We start from the raw sequence: 24,617 nt of genomic DNA on the forward strand, positions 1-24,617 counted from the left end.
CGACTGTCAAGCCTTTGGGAGTCTTTAAACCTGTAAGCACCTGTCAGTCAGCCCTGCCCGTCAGTAAGCTCTGTCAGTCAGCCCTACCTGACAGGAAGCCTGGTCTGTCAGTGACAGGGAGCCATTCCTGTCAGTGAACTCTTGATTTTCACAATAGTTTGCCTCGCCTCAGTTGCATCCACGACCTGACCAGCCCTGTCCACTGACAAGACGGACTGACATTTACGGACACCGCGAACGACTGGCGACAGACGTCAAACGGCAGATCGATGTCTATAGATTGCCACACAACATTTTGTTGAACTATGGATTGGCCATGCTTCGAGGGATAGCACGCTAAGTGGAGTACGTAAATTAAACATCTGTCTTTTGTATTCTTCCGTGAGTTTGAAAAGGGATTCAAAGTACATACAATACAGTATATAGTAACGCAGAAACAGCAGCACCAACACTTGAAACGTTTACAGAAACCGGGTGAATACACACTAGTCTGCCTACAATGGGCAGTCGCATATGACTTTTAATAAATCATGCCAGTGATACAACAGACAAACATACAAACGCTCGTCACTTCCTGTGGAAAAACAAGACACACACACACACAGTGGACAGTGAACAGCATCATCTTTGTTGTATGGGAAAACGTTGACCATCTAAGATCTAGAGAGATGCAGGATACAGTTTCCCCAAATTTGAGTGGATACCCCTTTCAATTCTAGTTACACATCTACAAACATGAGCATGCGCAGAAAGAGGTCAGCAACACAGACGTCAGCATTGTACATGGATACGCTTACGTTGTGAAGGCCTCGGCCAATCGGAGAACTGCGATCACATGTTAATAAGGCGTATACGTGTGAAAACCTCTTTCTGTGCATGCTGATATTTGATCGGAACGGGGTGTTCACTCAGACGTGGGTAAATAACATATTGTACTTAGCTTCACCTTGTCACTATTAAAAAAAACAACCTGCACCCCGCTAGACCTTTAATTTGACTCCAGATGTAGGTTGCAGGCAAAGTATTTATCCAGGTTGCAGTTGTACTCAACCACACCACCTACGGAGATTGGCAGAATTATAATCCGTCTAGTTCCTGGATAATTGCAAGCGTTGTAATCAATTACCTAAGGTTTTGACAGTTAGAATAGCTACTTTTAGCTGTTTAATTCAATCACCCACATGTTTCATTGAAAGCATTGGTCTTGCTTGCTACACGATTGCTGTAATAGCTTTGAAATAGGTTTTTATGTACATGTAGATGATAATACATATTGATACTACGCTATGCCAGCAGACGACAACATTGTAGCAAGTCACTGTGGAAGTAGACAACTGTACTAAGAGTCCCACAGTGTAAGCAGACAGATGTAGCAGTTCCACAGTGTAAGTAGGCAACTGTAGTAACAGGTCCAGTCTGTGAGCAGGACACATGAATGAATAATGCAAACCAGACAACTGTGGTAACAGGCAAGCCACGTGACTAAACGAGTATACGCGGACATGGGTAGAGAGTTCCAGTAAAATGTAGACGAAGCCAGCAACGGGTGGTCAAGAGCATGGGACCCTTGGTCTACATCACTGAGGCTCCGAACCGCACGCCTCGTGAGGACAGTCTTCATCACCAACAGTGAGTCCACCTCGTGAGGACGGGCTTCACCAACAGGTGACAAACGCTGGGGTCAAGCAGGACATGAAACTGCACACTGAGTAGGTAGCTGAAGGAAAGCCAAGCAACCATGTTAAGAAGAAGAGACAGTAAAGAGAAAGGATGGCAGTTATAATACATGAAAACACACGGTGCTGATGGACAGGTCAGAGTAATCAGTTAATTATAAGATGATTATATAGGTAATCTCAAAAGGCGTTGGTAATCAAACAATAACCCATGTGACGTACAGTGTTGTCTACTCACCCTCGTTATCAGCCCCAATCCTCTGCTGACACACGCAGACGCGCACGCAAACTCACGCACTGCTGGTGAATAGACACAAGACTTGAGTAGAGGCAAGCAGGAGGGGACGGGCGTACGAGTGAGCGAGTATATATACGTACATGGCCTCGCATCCTACATTCGCACGCGCAGATGAGACAGGCGCTGCGAACATGAGTGACGACGAAGAGCGATGGTAGGGGGAGATAAGGATGGCAGGCGGGTGAGCGGCACAGTGGGCTAGTGTTGGCTGGCGTCAAGCAACTTCTTTGAGCAGTCGCCTGGCCTGGCCCCGCCTGCGCACCCAGCCTGCGCAGCTCGTGTCACCATCTGTCCGGCCATAGTGCGCCATTCTCTCCACCCGCCACCTCAGCCGACACTCGGAATGCGCAACTGAGGGTCTCACTTTGGGTAACATGTCACGTGCTGATGGGGGTCGCCGCGATAAGCCCCCTATGACGTCAGAAGAGAGGCTGAAGACAAGCACCCGCTTGTGTTGGGGGAGGTGGCGCTACAGGCGGTGTCACCGCCGTGTCGGGCAGGTACGTGCAGTTTCGCTTCCTTTACTTGTCCTGCACAGGACCTCCAGGCACTTGGGCAAGGGAAGGAATATACCAAAGTCCCTCTGTAGGACTTGCTCAGGGGAGTGAGGAGGACACAACCTTCCGGCTGGAGGGTGTCCCAAAGACTGTTCATGCTCGTCGCCACCACCACCAACACCACCGCCAACCCTCTCTTCGTGCAGACGAGATGCTGCGGGAGAAATCTTCCTGACCGATCTTGTAGAAAGGTCTTCGCTGTTGCCATCATACATCACACTGCACGTAGCTCTTGACCGCGCGCTTCATCTCACTTGGTCAACCAGTGCGAGCTTTAATCACCAGGCTCTAAGTCTTTAGTCATTACACACTGTCAACATATTAGTAAATACTTTTAGTTTTATTTACTGCGCTGTGTAGATAGCATAGCAGATCCCAACGGAGATTGGCTTTCTCTGCGCTTGTTTTTTTCTGCCTGGTACCATACTCATATTCCAGTGAGCTGCTCCGAACCCGATAACTGATGTTCCAACAGACGCGCACTCACTCGTCCACTCCTTTATTATTCCCCCATCCCCCGAGTTCGTTATAGTAATGCTTTCTATTCACGAAATCTGGAATAAATGTATGTGATGTAGACTATGCCTTAAGTCCATGTATAAATCGCCATTATTAGAGTTCTGACTGGCTGGTGGTGAAAACTGCGTGTCTGTAGAGTTTGTGTCGTTCTCAGCTTTACATGACTCGCAAATAAGTTTTTTTACAGTACATTCTACCCCGAAACTCATTATGTGTTAATCAGGTACACGGCAGTGACAGCCGCCGACTACAGACATGTCAGTCAACTCATTCGATTGCTCACACACGCCTTCTACCAAACAACAATCTCCTTTTGATTGTCTTATTCTCATCCTCTTATCTACCACAATGCTCAGTTTTTTGTTGTTTTTTTTTTTTGTTTTGTTTGGTTTTTTGTTCCTCGGTAGCTTCTTTGAAGCGTTTGCATATTACTTCTCTCGGTAGCTGTAGCCTCCCCCATTGCAGTTCATCCCCCCTTCCTTCCGTCAACCACTCAACGCCAAAACATCAATCAACATGGCCATATACCAGCGCCTACTCATCAATCAACATGACCGTATAACAGCGCCTAAGCCATGTCGAACTCGTGCTCGGTCGGAAGATGAGACTTCCCCCAAAACTGAAAGCGGGTTTCCATGACAACAGTCGAGAAAGGGATTTGCTGGCAGTTTGATTGACAGCGTTGTAATGAAACTACGCAATCAACATTTCACTACTGAAAATCCTCTTCTCAGTTCAAGTCATCGGCTCTTTCATTAACCACGTCACACCTGGCTCTCTCGTTAACTGCGTCACTGTAGGCTCTCTCACTAATCACGTCACACCTCGCTCTCTCGTTAACCACGTCACAACTTATTGAATAGTGTATATCGTAGAGGCTTTCCGTTCATAAATCAGGTTGTGTGGTTGATAAAACTGTCTTCGGTGCAATCAATTAATCAACCAATCAATCCGTCTGTGTGGTTCTCTAAGCTCAAGCATCTAATGGCGTTGTAACGTCACCTTTTCAAAAACAGTTGACAGTTAGAGGTAGAGAGTGCTGTAGGTTGGCACCACGCAAGTACTCTCTTTGAAACGATAACTGCGTTTGTCAAGTCTGTTTAACTCCCCCTCCCAACACACAAGCGATAGCTATCGGATAGGGGAGGTAAGGGCCAGCGGAATGAGAGGGCGCTGACTCTTACATGTTGTGCCCTAGTCACGATGAACCCTACAGTGCTTGGGCAGGAAACTTTGGAAAAGTTCTAGTCCCGGCTGACGAAAGAAAGTGGAAGAGTTTACAAGATGAGACTCCGCCAACAATCCCCTCAGACTTATCCTTGCCTTTTTTTTAATCGTTAAACCAAATAACTGGAATACTTTCAGCAACTTCCTGGTATTAGTTGTACCCCGCTGCAGCTTAGGACATCTTTGCTAGAGAAGGTGGTGTGCTGTAGGAGGATGGGGATAGCCTAGTGATTAAACACTGGCATCGGCTTGATACCCGCGTGGCGCTGCAATCGTTCCTCCACCCCACACTCAACCCAGTTGTCGGGAATGAGTACCTGACTCCTCAGACTGGTGGGGAAAATAAGGCAGCGAGGAAGAAGAGATGGCCACCGCCCTCGTAAAAAGTTGGCCCTGAGAAAAGCGAGGTCTTCAACACTTCACCCCCACCCCAGCCAAACCACTGAAGATTAGAGGACGACCTTCACCGTTTCTTTATTGGCCCTACACTGTGCGGTTCCAAAGATATGTCAAAGACATGTTGACTAGGTGAAGAGTGTGGTGCTGCCAGAAAGCTGCAGGTAAACACAGCACCGCAGCAGCTGAAGCCAGGAGACGCACGTCACATCACACTCACTGATATCACCGCAGAGGCGCTGGGTTGACAGGTGCCAACAATTGTTATGTCTTTGTTGTGTCCTGCTGCACAGTGTATTTCACACCACCCGTGCATACAGATTATTCTACATGCTGGAAGAGAAACACTGGCTACTGAATGTCAATATTTCCTCACTTTGAGGGTGCTCTGGTGTTGGATGCACTTTTGTCTCACATTTCTCAGGCATAGGTCTTCCACTTTTTCTAGCAGTAAATGAGCTCTTCAATCGGCTTTTTTATGACTACGTTCAAAAACACGTTGGCCTGGGCCAAATCCAAAAAGAACAACCATGCAAACTAGTTCCGGTCAAAGATCGTGGTGACCTAGCGCAGCTTAGAAAGAACGGCCACGAAGTTGCTCAAGTGGTCACTTGAGAGAACGATTGATGACTAAGCACACTCCATCCTCTTTATAAAATTATAAATGAAGATTCTTAAAGAAACACTTTGCACCTGTCTTCTAGTTCCAGAAAGTAGTGCAAGATGACTAGTCACCACGGCATGCCAGAAAACGGTTTATCTGTCGGTCAACATTGCTCAACAGACTCTTGACAATTGAATAAGTGAACTCAGGTAGTTTGCTGGACGTGCAGCTACTGGCTACTGGTCCCCATCAGCAAAATGGCGGAGACAGAGCAGTACCTAGTCACATTACTAGGACTTGCCTAGACTGTAGGGCTCAGTTCAAGACAGTTACACAAGGCTCAGCATAGACACTGCGGAAAACACTTCACTGCGGACAGCCCTCAACTTTCCGAGGAAAAGATGAAGAAGACGGTGAAGACGGCTGATTGTCAAGTCGTCCATGATGGCAGAAAGGCAAACTAAGCACGAAATAGTGGCAGGACACTCGGCCTTTCTCTCATCTTTGTATGTCTTTTCCCTTTAGAAATCTAGTGTTATCTTTCTTGTACATCTCCGCTAAATGTTTACAGAAATGCTTGAACTGTAGATGCACTTTGGCACAGTCAAACACGTGTGGCCGCCATTCGCTGCCACGCATTCAGTGCATCTTCCTCGCGTGGGCTCAACAATGGTCGTTAGAATCCCTGCCATGAAGGTCAGCCAGTCCTGCTACAGCATCAGGACCATCAGACCCATGCCTGCTGCCTGGAGCAGGTTGACCTGAACGCGGCGACCCTGGATGTTCCAGATGTGCTCGATGGGAGTCCCGTGAAGTGAGTGTCATGACCAGACAAACCCCTCTTTCTGCAAGAAGTCAGTACGATGGAGTGGCCTTGTCATCTTGCAGTATGGGACCTGCAGCCACGACTTGTCCAGTTGGCCTGATGAGAGGCTGCACAATCTGGTTTCTGTTCCGGGTGCCAGTTAGAGCGCCACGAACGAGATGGGGTATGTGGATGCGGGTGGTCTGTGGATGACATTGCCATGTGTTGCCATTCTGAGGTCTGTTCTCGCAAGTCATAGAGCTTCTGCTGGGTAGAGCTGTTCTCTTTACCATCTGGTTGTCGTAGAGTCTCGTCATTCGGATGCCAGAGAGATCGAGGGCGTTGTTGAGAGCTGCCTATTGGCATCGTTCCATCAGTTGCTGAATGAGAGAATGACTCTTCGAGATGTTTTATGCCACACACGCCATCTTGAAGCCATCCCTCAGCCCGCCACGATTCACTGGTGTCAAACTCTTCTTGATATAGGGAAGGGATCATTATTTTACACCTGTTTCCACCGCATGTAGTCCAATAGTCCAAGAGGTGATTAGTGTTCACACTATCCATGGTGTGCACGTGCATAATGTTTGTGGAGAAGGGTTTGGTTTACCAATGCGGCTGCATTGTTTATTTTTTTATTTTGTCATTTTCATACTTTGTAAACCATTGTGGGATGAAGTCAAACAAAAAAACAAGCACGGGTCATTCCAGTACAGTGTACAGTCATACCAGTTTCCTGTTTATTTTCTCCAAGCAGCGCTCATGAAATTGGTGAATGCAAAGGTCATTTTTTCAAATGCAAAGATATATATATATATGGCTTATGGCTTATATATATGGCTTATGGCTGATGGCTGCATGCTATTGGGTTCTGCCAGGTGCTCGTAGCACCCAGGCTTCACTCTAGCCTGTTCACCTGTTTGCGCTCTCCTAATCTTGTCAATGAGCCATTTGTGGCCGGCGGTATTTCTGTGTTGGAAACTTGGCCGACCGCTGATCACCTTCTACCACAGACCACAACATCCAAACAGTCTTCCGATGGCGTCACGTGCTTTGACGTGTTGTGAAACAGACGCTGTTAGGCTGTGGCGTCACCTGCTTGGACTGGGGCTGCTAGACACTGTACGTCACCTGCTGGGACTGGTACATCAAGTATAGGCACACCATCACTCAGAGCACCGCCACTGACTAAACCCGATGCTCTCAGTCCGTGAGCTCCTTAGCAACAGCAGGATCCTGGGTATCGATAACGTAGTACAAAGAACTTTCCGCAGGTTAGGAAAGTTTACGAATATCACGAATCAACATGAGCAAATGCAGGCATATCCGACTACAGATCAACACCGACACAGGTCTCTTTCTCTCTCATATATATATATACGCTGCTTGATGAGACTGCGCAACCCGGTGCGCACAGAAACACCCATGGCAGTGTTGCTAAACATCTGTTGTGTCTCACGTTGCTAGCGATCGTTTCTAATCCATACTGCTAACGGTTTGTTCTGATCCTGGCTCCTAGCGATCAGTCCTAAACCATTCTGCTAGCCATCAGTTCAAAGCCATTCTGCTAGCCATCAGCTCTAAACCATTCTGCTAGCCATCAGTTCAAAGCCATTCTGCTAGCCATCAGCTCTAAACCATTCTGCTAGCCATCAGTTCAAAGCCATTCTGCTAGCCATCAGCTCTAAACCATTCTGCTAGCCATCAGTTCTAAACCATTCTGCTAGCCATCAGTTCAAAACCGTTCTGCTAGCCATCAGTTCAAAACCATTCTGCTAGCCATCAGTTCAAAACCGTTCTGCTAGCCATCAGCTCTAAACCATTCTGCTAGCCATCAGTTCTAAACCATTCTGCTAGCCATCAGCTCTAAACCATTCTGCTAGCCATCAGTTCAAAACCGTTCTGCTAGCCATCAGCTCTAAACCATTCTGCTAGCCATCAGTTCTAAACCATTCTGCTAGCCATCAGCTCTAAACCATTCTGCTAGTGATCTCTTCTTTGTCTAACACAAGGATGCACGGTGAACACTATTAGCAGCTTTCCCTGCAGCAGGCCAGTCGTTACTGACTTCTAAGAGTTCTCTGTGCAGACTCCTTGAAAGGTCAGATAACCTTTAATCAATAACGCTCACTGTGCAATATATCATCTTGCAAAAGCTCGATTTTTCAGATTACAGAAAGTCTTAGTCTCTGCGATGTAAAAAGACTTCTTTGGGAAAGCGATACCTCCCTCTTCGATCGTCAAGATGCTCAGTCAGAACAAACCAACCTCTTGAGAGGTCAGTCATGACAAACTCGCTTTAAACTTGAAATTCTCATCTGGATAATGGTGTCCCTCATCCAGGATTTCACAGTCGTTTACTCGCTGCACTTGTGTGACAAAGTCATATCTACGTGTGTGTGACAATATTATGTAGTACTTGACTGCCATATTCAATTTTGTGTGTGACATTACCGTATCCACTGACAGGTGTACAGTCAGTAACTTCAAACTCTTCTGCTACACAGAGTCGACAGTGTGGGGAAACCGACATTATCTCCTCTTTGTATGTCGTTTCCCTTCAGAAATCAGAGTTATCTTTCTTGTTATATCGGCTGAATGTTTACAGAAATGCTTGAAATATGGTACACAACTTTGCAATAATGAAGTCAGTTCATTGCCTGACTCCCTCTCTTCCTATAACCGACGTGTTGGAGGCTGCCAGTGCCTCAGCTGTCTAACAGGAGGCACTCCAATGCCCCGCCTCTCTAGCAGGAGGCACCCAATGTCTACCTATCTAGCAGGAGGCACCCAATGTCCTACCTATCTAGCAGGAGGCACCCAATGTCCTATCTATCTAGCAGGAGGCACCCCCATGCCCCGCCTAGTTAGCAGGAGGCACCCAATGCCCCGCCTAGTTAGCAGGAGGCATCCCAATGCCCCGCCTAGTTAGCAGGAGGCATCCCAATGCCCCGCCTATCTCGCAGGAGGCACCCAGTCAACAGTCGGTTCCTCCTGCACCTTGCTGCGACTGCACTCACTGAAGGTCAGCGTGCCGTCTGTGTGTTTACGCTTCTCACGCACAAAAAGGTCATTGGATGTTTTTACAACACAGTCTCACGGGCAGATTTGACAGGTATTCGCTATCTCCATAAATACTTTGCAGGCATACAGGTAAGGTATGTATGCATGACGCAAATATACCAGAGTGTTACCTCTTGCACAACGGATCCCTATTCTGGGCCCAAAGATTAAAGCAGGATGAAGGTGAACGGACAGCAACACCTCCACCTGTGTATAAAATCGGTGTGTGCAGCAAACTTGATCCTTGTGTACGATCCGCTTAAACCGTGTCTGCAGTAAGCAGCATCTCCACACGCCCGTGAAACCCGTGTCTTGTAATCTGTACCTCCACAGGTAATCAAAGTGTGTAGACAGCCACGTCTTCATGGGTATTTGAAATTCCTGTATGTATCTCCACAGGTAATCAAAGTGTGTAGACAGCCATGTTCTCATAGGTATTTGAAATTCCTGTATGTATCTCCACAGGTAATCAAAGTGTGTAGACAGCCATGTTCTCATAGGTATTTGAAATTCCTGTATCTCCACAGGTAATCAAAGTGTGTAGACATCCACGTCTTCATAGGTCTGACAGATTCCTGTAGATACTAAGTTACACCTCCAAAGATCCGTGTGATTCATGTGTGTGCTCACCCGCATCTCCAGATATATGTAAATCCGCGTATGTCATCAGCTTGCGATGAGTCACCACCCCTGTTATCGTTAATAATCGAATCCGCTGAGGAAAGGGGCACAACTCGCCCACTCGAATCCACTTGCAGCCTCAGTATTGCTCCATATCTTGAACCCTGCTTTCTCCCTCACTCTTCCTTCTCCCTCACTTGGTGGCTCACAGCCTTTTCACCTGAGGTTTGTAATGCTGGATGCACAGCGTGTTCTATGACAGAAACAACATTAATTTCACACAGGTTCCATGAGGTTTATTTTTCCCGCATAGGTTACAGCACTTGCTGGTTCTATGGTGCTTTTTGACACCCAACGCTGGTGCTACAGCTTTATGTTTGATATGCATTCATGGTTTTCAATTTGTAACAGCAAAACTGGCATTCCCCATTCTAGTACCACAAAGTGTATTGTGGTATCTGACAGTGCATGTAGAGGCATCTTTGTGATTCTTTATATCCTGTCATACACTGTCCTCAGTCAGCATCGTCGATAGGTTCTTAGAAACTGCGGCTAGAATTAGAAGCTAATTGATCAACGTGGAAACAAGAACTTAACAAAGATGTTGTGATGACTTGTCAATCGTGTAGATGACATTTGTGTCGACTTGGCCGCAAACATTTGTTGGTGACATAAGATCACAACTCTAAGATGATGAGATACTTGATGTTGGAGTCATGATGATATTTACTAAGATGAACGTATGTGGTAATATATTTTTGACATACTGTGTGCACATAATAAACAATGATGGATGCATGTCCTGTGGACTAACATCTCTTTCTATACAAGTGAATAATCATTGGCAAGCGGAAGCTGTAGCAAGGTTTGGACTGCTAATGAACATCAGAGCAATCTTGTCAACATCTGAGAGCAGTTCATTGTCATTGAGTGTCTGGCATGAGTTCAATGTCGGGAAGTTGTTGACAGAAGGACAATGTCTTGAGTATCTGACAGCAGGACAATCAATGTCTGACAGAAAGACAATGTCACAAGTGTTTAACAGAGGCAGTTGTTGTACCTGGCAACATGAAGGAAAGTGTCGTATCAACAAAATGAAAGAAGAAATGATCTGCCTAGTATGTAGACCAAAGCATGAATGCAGTAAATTCAACCGTTTACTGATTTATGGATGGAGATTTCAGCCTGGATGTCTCCAAACTCACCAACAGCTTATCGATCTGCTTCTCTCAAACGTTTTCAGTTGGCGTGCACACAGAGCTACATTAATACAGACACGTATTATTTGTGAATAGCCACTGTGGTATTACAACATAGTCGTATCGAATCATACAGACCAGACCCAGACCAGACACAGACCAGACTGTCTACAGAATTTACTTGGCTCCTTCCTTTCTCATCTCTTACCATGTCCTCTCCTCTGTCATCGCCATACAGTAACTCGCACCTCTCTCCTTGTGTGCGCTGTGACCTGTCTTTTAACGACCAGCAAGAGCGGCACTACAACAGCTGCTGCTGCTGCTTAGTTGTGCTGACCTGTTGCCTACTGTTTGGTGGCCGCCACTCCTCTCTACTTGCTCGCCTGCCAGTGGGGCTGCGTTCTACTTCCAGTGACGCCAGGCCGTTCCAGCGGCAAAGAATCAGAGCACAACTGGCTTGTTGTGAGTGAAATGGCTGCTGGGCAGACAGGCAGAGATCGATGCGAATCACAAGGCAGCTCAAACACACGGGGAGGATAGTTTATCCAGATAAGCGCTGGCCCAGCACCAGCCCGGCCTCCCCAAAAGCCGCTTGCCCCGCCAGCCCTCCCGCTCGCACATGCAGTTCGTGCCCGCTTGCCTCCATTTGCCATGACATTGTGCGGAGTTCCCTCCCTCCCACCTCCAAGTCGTGGCAAGATGAACTTTGACTTGCCGCTTGCAAACGTTGGTCAAGAGACCCTTGGCGGCCATCTCGTCCCAACTGGCCATTTAGCACATCACGAGCTGGCCGGTCTTCTATGAGGTTTGGGGGGGGGGAGAGACAAGAGTACGAGGTGGTTGGGTTGGGGAGGAGGGGGGAAGGTGGCCAGTGACAGACTGCCAGACGGCCAGACGGCCCGTGTCAGCAGCCGGGCGGCGAGGGACGAAGGCTGGCAATGCGGCATGGCAAAGGCAGGTGGACGACCTACGATGTCTTGCTGATAGGAGGGTGGGTGTGGATGGGGAGATTGGGGGAGGGGGAGAAGCATCACGGACACACAGCAGCCGGCGCGCTGAAGGAGAAGGCGAAACAAGCGGCTACTTACCGATTTCCGCAGCAGCCGGCGCCCACTTGTTACAGCAGCACGCCCTCCTGCCCTTTCGCCGTGTTTGTCCAAGCGGCCTTCCTGGACGCTTTTCTTGGCGACAACAGCGACCACAAAAGTCCGGAGAGTTCAGCTGGCACACAAACACAAGTTTAGCAGTTTCTGGCTGGCTGGCTGGCTGGCCCTACCTTGTCGACCACTGACAATCAGCGAAGGAAATGATCACACGCCATCTAGGGGCGCCCTCCTCTCTCTTGCGTGCTTGGCCGTGCAGTAGCGTGTGTGGTGCACCGTGGTGCTGCCAGGCCCCGCGCTCGCTGCCCGCCTATCGATTGCACGCGCTGCCGGCCCGGTCCACTTCTGCAAGCCAGAGGGAGGCAAGCATGAGAACGGCGGCGATGCCAGCACCTCCAGCCTACAACAACCACATTACAATCGCTTTTCAACGACCCAGCAACAAGGAGCGCCAGTGCTTGTCATTGGCACTGCTAGCACGAGGAGCAAGCCCTACTATCAGATACGTAGCCAGCAGACATGAAGCAAAGCTACAGGTACTTTGCCAGCCAAGTGGCTAGTAATGCTGTCAAACACGTGCTAGACGGAAGTGGCTAGTAATGCTGTCAAACACGTGCTAGACGGAAGTGGCTAGTAATGACGTAAAACACGTGCTAGACGGAAGTGGCTGGTAATGCTGTCAAACACGTGCTAGACGGAAGTGGCAAGTAATGCTGTCAAACACGTGCTAGACGGAAGTGGCTAGTAATGACGTAAAACACGTGCTAGACGGAAGTACTTTATTTCAAAATGGTGGGTTCTAAGGTGCTACCATCATTTAGCGAACACTTTTATAAGCCACCCCCTTAAAAGGAAACTGATTGTTAATTATTAAATTAACATTACTTTATACACACATATATATATATTGCAATTTTGCTTCATGACATACAAAATACAAGTACTTATGCCAAAGTTAAATGTTGCAGAAAACTGTAAATGACATGCTATTTCTTTAAAAAAAATGCTAGCCTTTAAAAATTAAAAGTAATGTGTTTAAAATACACCATCTCTGTTTTACTAAACTATTTATAAAATGATTAATTGTTTACAGAAATTTAGAAAACCTCTTGTGTTACAACTGAATTGTATTAAAAACATTGATATTCAATCCTGTGCCTGAAGATATAAATCAAGTAAGTATACAATTTACAACAATTGTTAATCTTCATCTGAAAAAAAACCCCAAAGAACTGCGCCTGTTGTGGATGTGTTGTACTCTAATCAGTTGAGTGCATTGTACCCTTCCACGAAATAAAAAAAAATAAATTTTTCTAGTCATACAATAAAAATAATTTGATAACTGGCTTTCTGGCCTAAAATACACAATACTTGTGCATAACATAAACGTTGCAGAAAATCATATTTGTGTAGCATTTTGAAAAAAGAAGAGAAACGGTCTGTGATTTACTATATCTTAAATATGTATACTATATATAAATTTAGTACAGAAGAAATTAATACATAATTAAAAAAGAATATTTTTCTTTGTAAAATCAGGCAGTGCAACTGTTTTTGTGCGTGTGCATTGATATTTTTCAAATATTCAGTGACGAGATAAGCTGGGCAAGTATAAATCAGTCTGCTGTAATTACCTATAAATTACAGTCTCGAAAAATATCAAGACCACACGAGCAGAGAGCAAAGTGAGCAGTGTGCTGTATACGATGCCCCATGACCCTAACAGTCACAAGTTCACAACGGCCACTGCGTACTCAGACACCTGGGGGCCGATACAGTTTCCACTGAACTTCTCAAAGCTTTCTCGCACACAGAATGCAACATCTACAGGAGGAGGAATGTTTGGTGAGTACACACACACACAACTGCATGGATTTGCACAAGTACTTAGACATGTACCTAAACATGTACCTACACAAGTATTTAGCTAGGTATACAGCGCGCATGTGTAAAGATCAAAGAATACCACAGAGAAGAATGACAAGACCACCTGTTGCTGCTGGTGCTGGTAGTCAACCTCCCTCTCCCCCTCCCCTCTCAGCTATCAGGGTCCTGGGGAAAGCGTGAGAAACTTGAATAATTTGCTCATCACAAAATGAATCGACTGCCTTGCCTTGCCTTGCCCACCCAGCGGACGCCTAACGACAGGTCGTGCATCTGGCCACAGTCTCAACACCCAGAAGCTTAAATCAGAGGAATTAACTCTATTAAAAGCCACGCAATCGAAAATTAACTCCCTTGATGCGGCAGTAATGCTGGCTTATTTTTTTGGTCCGTTAAATACAGAAACTCGAGAGGTTTTAAAAATAATCATATTAATATAGAAACTTTACAAATAATTTACGGCCCCGTAACTGTACCAGCTTCACCAGGCGTTTGGGAAAATCGTAAAATTAATCTAGAAGCGTCACTAGGCACTTGAAAGTGCGGTTAAATAAATATAGCAGGTGCACTGGAGACTTCAATAAAGAGGATCATAACTGGCTGGGTGTTAAGACTGCTACTTTTCAGGTGTTTATTTTGGAGCCGCAGTAAACTTTTGTTGTATCTGATAAATCTCGTCCAGAAAGTTCTCATCCAGGAGTTGAACCCTCCATGCATATCTCAATAACCCTTAAAGGGTAACAGAATAAAAATCTTGAATCTTGAGACTAACTTTTAGAAAACGTGTTTGGCATCGTCACACATCTGCCCAAAACTGAGTGGCCTGGGAGGGTTCATGAGAGAGCAAACAGCACACACGTGACTTCCTAGGGCGACATCCTCTCACCTTACAGACGACCTCTCAAGGGTAGCACTGTGCGGACGACATGAAAGACGATCTAATCGGGTATTAGTGAGTGCCTTCTAATGAAACATTTACGACTGTTCATTGTGTGAAATTTTACAGTTTGAGCTGCGTTGCCTTCTGTTGAAGTGATGTGTTAACTTATTCTATACAATCACTTCTACACTGAAACGTGACGAGTGACTGAGAAAGCATTGAGGTGGTTGGGATGGAGAGGAGAGAAAATAAACACAGTATGAAGCTATTGAAACTTAAACTACTGCTCACTACAACCTGCTTAATGGTGACACCACAACCTGATGCTACAACGACCACCACAACTGATGATAGAACCTGCTGACTGATGACACTACAACTTGCTGACTGATGACACTACAACCTGCTGACTGATGACACTATAACTTGCTGATTGATGACACTACAACCTGCTGACTGATGACACTATAACTTGCTGATTGATGACACTACAACCTGCTGACTGATGACACTATAACTTGCTGATTGATGACACTACAACCTGCTGACTGATGACACTATAACTTGCTGATTGATGACACTACAACCTGCTGACTGATGACACTACAACTTGCTGACTGATGACACTACAACCTGCTGACTGATGACACTATAACTTGCTGATTGATGACACTACAACCTGCTGACTGATGACACTATAACTTGCTGACTGATGACACTAGAACCTATGTGCATGTACTCACAGACCTTAAAGCTTTCGCGTTCACATAATTATATGGCCTTCGCCTCGAGATAGTCCTCATCTTGAGATGACACTTGCCCTCACAATATCAGGTGACGCTGGCATCACAACGCGCCACGGTTACAAGCGGCCTTGAGAGCTACTGAGCTGACCTCTACACACCACCAGTTCCTCCTCATTAACCCCGGGCAGTGTCGAGCTCAGTCGCTGCAGGTGTGTGTGTGGTAATCTACTACCACGTAACAATTTATAATTAAACGGATCATCTAGTTAACAAATTGAAACAAGCGCTGACCTTATGAAGTGTCAGGGTGAACGAGAACCTACATCACGTGACACTCACTGTTTGCCCATGAGACTTGTGATAAAAGGTTGGTGTAAATCCAGCACCGTCACCTTATGGGTGTTGCGGAGTAAGATGTTAGAGCCCCGATGTTTCGAGCGAACTTTCATGAGGGCTGTGTCCATCTCCTCCCACGGTACTGTACGTTCCCCAACCCTAGCAGGACAATTACTCCCTCCACTTGTAGGTCACGGTCAACAGTTGAGAGAACACTGCGTCACACGGGTATCGAATCGGCCAGCGTGTGTATTTTCGTCGCTGGTCTCTCACTAAGCTGAAGAACCTGACAGGAAACGCTCTGCCAGCCTCATGTGACCTTTCACTCCCACTGTCACTCTTATTCAAGTTATGGTGTGACATAAACACCTGACGTAAACCCAAATAGTTTCAGATGTTAGCGCTAGCAAATGAGCGCTAGTCTGTGTGTGTGTGAGAGAGAGACTGTCAGCAAACACGTCAACACTAGTTAACACAAAGGTATACAAATATATACAGATATATATATATACAGTCAAAAGTTCAACGCAAGCATTGTCCAGTCACCATGTTCACGAGATGCTGCAGGCAGTCCCACCGGCCTGTGTGACGTGTCAACAGCATCGTGACGTGTGACGTGTCTGAAGTACCGTCAGCTGCCTGTTTGTGTGATTTGCTTGTGGTCACTTCCTGTATAAATGTCTCACATCTATCAGAACGGACCCAATGTCGCCAGCCTGTGGAGGGGAGGACATATTGAACGTTACCATCCTTTGGAGCGTCACCATCCTTTGGAGCGTCACCATCCGGAACTGCTTTACAAACCTGTATCCATAGATACTCTCTGTGGGCTGTATTCAAAGCCTGTATTCATAGAAGATTGTTACAAACCTGTATTCTTAAGGAACCGTGTTTAAAGCTTGTGTTATTAGGGATTGTGTTACAAGCCTGTGTTCACAGATCACTGTGTTACAAACCTGTTTTTATTGGAAGACCATCGTGCGGACTAGTTTGCCCGACATGTAGCAAAGTACATTTCTGGTTTTACTTCCAGTTAGTTATCAGAAATATTTATGGAGTATTTCTTTTCACAGGCGACTGAGGGAACCGTTAAAAGCTTGTACTAATAGGGAACTTTTTTATAAGCCAATATTAATTAGTAAGGAAAGATGTTAAGAGCCTGTATTCAGTGGGAACTGTGAGCCTGTATTCGGAGGGAGTAGTGTATTGTAGACGGTCTGCTCACACGTGTGTCTATGTGACTGTGTGAGCCTAGCTTTCCTGTGACCATGTGAGGATTGGATGACTGGCGTGTGGTGTGGCTGGTGTGTCTGAATACCGTTCACCAGAAGCAAGATCTACGTATCGACCGGCCATCGTGCGCGTGTCCCCAGTGCAGGCTGATCCACCTATCGGCCATTGCACATTCCGCCAGTCTGAAAAATTGATAATCACGCTCGCTTCCCGCGCGCTCGATATCGGTAACAATATGGCAGTGGTGCTAGGCCCTCGCGCATACCGCCGAGTCACGTGACCGTGACACGTGACCTACAGCCGCCGCACGCGGACACTCTCGATTGTTGGTGTGCAGTTTTCGTGTTAATGTTGAGAAGCCTCTCCTGGACGCCATTGACCTGGATGATGATGATGATGGCAGGTAAGCGGAGATGCTACCGCCAAAGCACAACGAGTTAAAAAATTTGGTATCCAAGAGAACAAGCGGAGAGGAATTTATTTAGAAGGTTTGCAAGAATCAAAGGGCATGACGACCGCCAATAGCAGACATAGACACATAACTTTGGACTCGATCGCCATGCATATCTTTGACATCATAGCCTGGTCTACTTCAGCAAGCCTCAAAGACTAGTGGGGTGCATACTTTTGTGCTTTGGGTACAGTTCAGTGCAAAACACTCTTTCTGTTATTTATAGGCGTGTATTTCGAGAACGGAGGGTCATCGTGCAGAGAGAGGTCACACTCGTGCTATCACGTTTGTTTACAGATACGCCTAATTAACATATGTCTCAGATTTACCCATTGGCTGGCCTTCACAATGTAAACGTGTTCATGTACAATCGTGACGGTTGTGTTGCTGACCTCTCTGTGCAGATATCTTACATAATATCTTGCACAAAACCTTACCCAATCAATAGCAAATTTGTTTGTACCTCACTAGTCCTTTAATGATGCAGCTTATTGACGGGTACCGAAGCTTCATGATAGTTGCATCACATGCTGAATGACAGATTATTGACACATTATTGACAGCTGCACCACATGCTGAATGACACATTATTGACAGCTGCACCACATAGATTAATGACATATTATTGACAGCTGCACCACACAGATTAATGACATTATTATTGACAGCTGCACCACACAGATTAATGACACATTATTGACAGCTGCACCACACACATTAATGGCACAGTTTAAATGTAGTAGGACCTCACCGTAATGAATGCAATGAACAGCATAACGACCCAGTTCAATAACAGTTGGACCACACTACCTACTTACACATCATCATAATATCTGCAAGCAAATCTTAATGACATACCCTTTGTGAGAACTGCACCACACAGCTGTGACAACAGAGTTTAATGATGGGGATGCGTCCCATGTTATTTTGAGAAACTCGGTGGCGAGGACAGAATACACGAGCCCACACTGTGAACGTGAGTTATCTCCACATCAAATATTCTAGTTAGCCTAAAGAATGATTGCATGAATGCAACTTTTGGCAGACAATCAGGTCATCTTCACCTGCATGTATCCCACGAGTTTCACTTCACATGGCATGTCACGGACTAGTTTGCACGACTTATAGCAAAATACATTTCTGGTTTTACTTCCAGATAATTATCAGAATTATTTATCGAGTATTTATTTTCACAAATGACTATAGCTTCATTTTGTAAAAATGACTGCTACCTCACAGTGACTATGCTGCAAAAGGTGTTTATCTGAGACTTTACCTGGCGATACATGTGTAAACCTTGGAGATACGTGTGTACACCTTGTCGCTAAAAGATACGACCATACATTTAGTCCTCCTGATGTCGGGTCACCCTCACATTGGTAGAGTGAAAGTTTATTTGCTCATGCAGTGGCCAGAGGAAGACGACCTCCATACTGGCTTTAGGTCGATAAATCCTTTAGTTCTTTAAGCTACGCCAAGAAATCCTCACCCTCCCAGGAGAAGATTTAATTAAAGCCTCCCTCTCCTGGTGTGACGCCATGTCTGTGATTACTGTCCACCTTGGCTCTACGTTACTCCATCATCAAACTCACTACGTCCCGAAATCATTAACCTCCTGTATCTACGTTACTCCATCATCAAAATCACTACGTCACGAAATCACTTAACTCCTGAAATCACTTAACTCCTACGTTACTCCATCATCAAACTCACTACGTCACGAAATCATTAACCTCCTGTATCTACGTTACGCCATCATCAAACTCACTACGTCACAAAATCATTAACCTCCTGTATCTACGTTACTCCATCGTTAAACTCACTACGTCACAAAACCATTAACCTCCTGTATCTACGTTACTCCATCGTTAAACTCACTACGTCACGAAATCATTAACCTCCTGTATCTACGTCGCTACATTATCAAACTCCGATATCCAAGTCACTAAATCATCAAACTCAGGAGGGTATCCTGGCGCATTAACTACGTCTGTAGGTGTACACACAGCCTCACTTCTCTGGCGCCAGGAATTTCTCACACAGATCGCACCATAAGACGAGATTAAATATTCAAATCACTGTTTTACAAAATTAAAATAACTCTTTAAATTATGTTATTGGTTCAAAGACAAATGAATCATCATCACAAATTAACAATTAAATACATATTACCTAAAAGTCAATAAATGTATTGTTGACTATTAATAAAATTAATTGGGATATTAGATATGGAAACTTTCTCATGTTCTTTCATGGGTAGTTTTATGGAATATAAAAGAAAAGAGTAATAGTTTGTTCACTTACCTACCTGTCTACAAACGTAGATAGCTTACGTGCATGATGGTGTACATAAAGACGAGAAGGCTGTATGGTTCTATATGTTTTAATTAGCCTAAAAGAACCAAGTAAACTTTTTTCTGTATCTGGCGACCGAGCCCAGGGTGTATGACTGCTGAGTGTCATTGCACACGTCAGCACCAGCCAACGCTTGCCGTGCGAAGGTCCAAATACCAGAAGATTCTGGGAGCTCTGTATCAGAAGACCAGGTAGCATCAACTTTGACATTCAATGGGCCTCTTCATACAAGTTAGGAGTTTTCCCAACGTCCTCCCAAAGGCAGTCCGATGTTCCCACCTGACATTTTTAAGGTAATTACGAAACTGCATGTTAATGTGATGTGTTCGATACCCACACACCAGTGCGTTCAGCCATCTTGTGATTGTTTCTATGTATAGTTACAAACACTGTACACCTTGTATTGCAGACACACAAGCAGTCTGGACACGACAGCGACTTGGAGCAACAGTGATGGCTACGTCCACAGGCTTATGTTGACTTTAGTTGCTGACAGTGTTGTGTCACTGATACCTCACTGAGGTTACTGAGGTCATTGAGGACACCGACCTTTGCTGTTTATTGAATTTCCACAATGCAGTCACGTTCACGTGCATGTAGAGTTGCGGTTTATTAGTTTGACACAAATATTAGTTAATATGTATTAGCACTAACGCTAATCTTAATGTGCTTTATGTTTAGCTTCTTTTTCCGAGGACTGATTCTCCACGTGAATGGAATGCCTCTCCCCTCCTCTCCCCTCCCCACACACGCAGACACACATGCACACCTTCAATGTAAAGCGGGGAATAAAGTATCCGAGCGGTTAGATCACCAGCACTCACTAGCCGGTTCCTTCCCGAGCAGTGCAGCCAGCTGCACTCAGTTGACCCAGCTGTTGACTGAGTACATGACCACCTAGAAACAAAATATGAGAGAGGTGTCGCCCTCACAAAATAACTGGTCCCGAGAAAACTGTAATATCACCTCACTCCGCACTCACCTGACTTTGTACAGTCTGTCCTGCAAAACCACTGGCCACAGACTAACTGGACATGTTCTGGACTGTGCTGCCCATGACGGGACATCGCGAAACGAAGTTTGTTGTCCAGGTGGTGCTGTAGTGACTAGTTCTGAGCCTGAAGTACACCTCCTGTCATTGATTGGACGAATGGAGGAGCCAGCTCTGAGCCTGAAGTACACCTCCTGTCATTAATTGGACGAATGGAGAACAGTTCTGAGCCAGAAGGCGACCTGTTCTTGCAGAGACCATGTGCATACCGCATCGCTTCTGACAATGCAGTCAGATAAAGTAACTGTTCATGAAGCACGATCACGTGACTGTGGTTGTCCCACGTGATGAACTTGATGCAGGTCGTATTAACTGTAGTTTCATCTTGAGAATCTTCTGCTCCTTGTTTAGGTAGCCTATCCTCTTCCTGACTCTTTCTATTCAACTTTGTGTGTAGACCCACTGTAAGACAACTCTCAGGCAGCTGATGGTTTTCAGTTTACATTTTTTTCAAATCTTAGTATTTTGCTGTTGTAAATTACTTACAAGGATATATGACGGCTGACAAGAAATCAACTTGGTGTTTAGGATTTGTTGTGTTGCTAACAGCTGTTGCAGCGTGTGGTTTCAACTCCAGCTTTGCCGGATGTGCAGTGAAGGTAGCAGGGTAGCAATACTTCTCTGTCAGTGCATGGATGCCCCGTGAATAAACCTGCTTTTCCCTACCAGCATTTATCCGTGGCTGACCAGCTGGTTAGACCCATATCCAAAAGTTGTATGTGTATTCCTTCTCCATGTGTTGCGTTTTCCCAGTGTCGTTAGGTTATTTTGTGAGCGGGACAAAACGATCAACTACATCAGTTCTTCTTTCTCTCTTCTCACAGAGGAAGATCGCGGAAAAACGCTTTAGGTCCAGGCTTTACCTCACCTCTTTTCTGATTCATATATCGCTTTAGCTAATCTGGATATTTTAGCCACCCCGATGAAAATATTTTCTGTTTAGTGCTTATGAGATGATTTTCAAAGGACTAGTACATGTAGGCTGTATCAGGGTTTTTTCTTTCCTTCTTTACTTGTCACAGGGAATGGTTGCTCTTGCTTCTTCGCCGGTGCTGATCTCGGGACACTTGAAGACTTCTAGTGTGTGAGTGTTGCCTAAGCTCAGTTGGTGTACCGAGGCCGAGAGCTGTCTCCATGTTCTGGATGCGTCATACTTGACCTCCCAGCAGGACCTCGCCAGTCGAGTATGACAATGATTCAACCTTAAAGGCGTCAGCTCAAGCTGGACAAGAGCAAGAGCTGGACCTTAAGGGACTACGTTCTGGAAATGGCCAATCTATACCCTAAGTATGAAGCTACTAACATCGATGGTTCTAGATGATCTACCATTGAGATGGTCCCCTGAATTACACCAATGAGGGACATCCCTTGCACTCAGCTGGAGTTAGTTACTTGCATAAAATGCTTGATTGGCTACCACTAAGCAAGCTGGTGATCCTGACAATGGAACAAAATCATGAGATAACTCCTGGTTTTTCACTGCAGCTGACGTAGCTTTAGGTCTGTGGTGTAACATGTAAGCAAGTAACAGATTCCAGCCAGACTTGGACCGATGTGGAGCTGACCTCAAGCCGTAGCTTCTAGGTTTGCCCAAGTAGTGGCCTAAACCTGCTTTAATGACTCCACATTTATACCTGCTCTAGACCGGACTCCAAGAACCTCATGACTTAGACCCAACTTAACGATTCGCAAAAAAGCTGCCATCGTTATTTTTTTCTAACACATCGTGACTACGCTGCTACCACAGTCCTTCGGTGGAATTGAGGACATGAAAACTCTACAGGACGCGCTTCCAGAGACTAGGTGGCGCCCATTAGTGATAACAATTTACATAAAGCCGCCGACAGGCTGGCAGGCGGGTGCTGAATGCATTATAGTAATGGACAAAAGCGTTTGCTACAACATTTGCACAGGTAAACATGGCAACAGCTTGTGCTTTAGGCCTAAGTATGGTCGTTGTGTTCTACACTCTGACAGCACTAATGGAACAATATTGCGTTGTTTTGCTTTCCCCGTCCACCCCTTTCTGATCGGTCACCCAAACTGCCAACCTGCTGCCCGGCCCGTCGCCGCCGAGGGCTTAATTGGATTTGTTGGCCATCGATCGGCCACACTCCACGGCAGCAGCGCCAAAGCCGACACCCTCACGTCGAGCCGACCCGGGGGCCCGATTGCAAGCAGGCGATGCTGATGCTGCCATGTCGCCGTGTCGTCAGACAACTTGCGGCTGCCACAGAAATGGAGGGGAAAAGAAGGAAAGTAAGATGCGAATACTTACCCACAACGATGACCTTGCTTGGCTTGCTCCTTTTGGAGTCGCTAGCGCCCGCGTTAGGCCTCAGCGACCCACACAGTCTTTGCCACGACCGCCATGACAGCTATCTGCCGCCTCCAACCCAACCATCACGTGATTAATTATGAGGATGACGTCGGACTAGGTCGTTAGTTTCTTGGCAAACTCGAGTCCCTGTACCAACGTCAGATGGAGCAAAGCTTGATGGAAGCTTTGGGGGGCTTCTCCCTCCCCGCAAAACTTCAGAACGGGAGGAGGAGGAGGAGGAGAAGGGAGGGGGAGAGTTAAGCTCCAGACCGGACAGACGACTTGTGGTTGGTATGTGGGTCACCGAGTGAGCTGCCCTCGTCACGCCCTCGGTCGCGCTGCGCACTGCGTTGGAGAGTGCTGCTGCCTGCTTCGTCGATCGATGTTACGGGTAGCCTGACTGCCTGGCAGCCATTTTGCGCCGCGCCACCAGAACGAGGACAGCCAGCTGTGAGCGGAGCGCCGTCGTCACTGCAAGCTGGGAGGAGAGGGAGGAGATGGAGGATGGGGAGGACTGCTGCCGGACCCCGGTAGGACGTGATTCGCGTCAGGACCGTCCGGCGCATGCAGGCTTGTCCCGCGCCTCGCCAACAGTCTCAGATCTGGCTCTGCAATATTTAGTGTCATGGCTGCTCGTTTTCGCTCCCACTGTTCGCATGTCAAGCTACACAAGCCATTTACTCCATAACCTCTCTTCTTTTGTGTATACCAACGCATATGTGTGTAGGGGAGGGGGGGATGCAGGGTGCGCGCGCTGGCGATGCTTGTGCGTACTCTTATTCCGAGAACTGCTGGCTCTGCTAGATCGAACCCGTTGCCTTGACAACAAAGGAGATCGATAAAACGAGAGAAAAAGAAAAGCGAGCTAGGACCTGTGTAACTCGTGTGTCTAGAGCTCACTGCGTTTGTCTCGCGCCGATTCCTGTCTTTAGAGTTCACTGCCTGACTACCGCGACTGCCTGATATTTTGACTACTATATCACCTCCTGACTACCTCGACTGCCTGATATTCTACCATATCACCTCCTGACTACTGTGACCGCCTGATATTCTACCATATCACCTCCTGACTACTGGGACCTCCTGATACTCTACCATATCACTTCCTGACTACCATGACTGCCTGATACTCTACCATATCACCTCCTGACTACCACGACTGCCTGATATTTTCACTACCATATCACCTCCTGACTACTGGGACCTCGTGATACTCTACCATATCACTTCCTGACTACCATGACCGCCTGATATTCTACCATATCACCTCCTAACTGCCATGACCGCCTGATA

General features: G+C 46.3%; 1 protein-coding gene across 1 annotated transcript in view; it reads right to left on the reverse strand.

The window, feature by feature from the left end:
- LOC112561837 (potassium voltage-gated channel protein Shaw-like) overlaps positions 1–3,848 on the reverse strand; it is a 47,669-nt gene extending 43,821 nt beyond the window's left edge. The window contains 1 exon segment of the mRNA XM_025234607.1: positions 1,915–3,848. The gene's annotated coding sequence lies outside the window, so the exon portion shown is untranslated.
- Between the last annotated feature and the right edge of the window lie 20,769 nt (positions 3,849–24,617).

This window comes from Pomacea canaliculata, linkage group LG4, assembly GCF_003073045.1.
Source record: "Pomacea canaliculata isolate SZHN2017 linkage group LG4, ASM307304v1, whole genome shotgun sequence".
In the NCBI taxonomy this organism is placed as follows: Eukaryota; Metazoa; Mollusca; class Gastropoda; order Architaenioglossa; family Ampullariidae; genus Pomacea; species Pomacea canaliculata.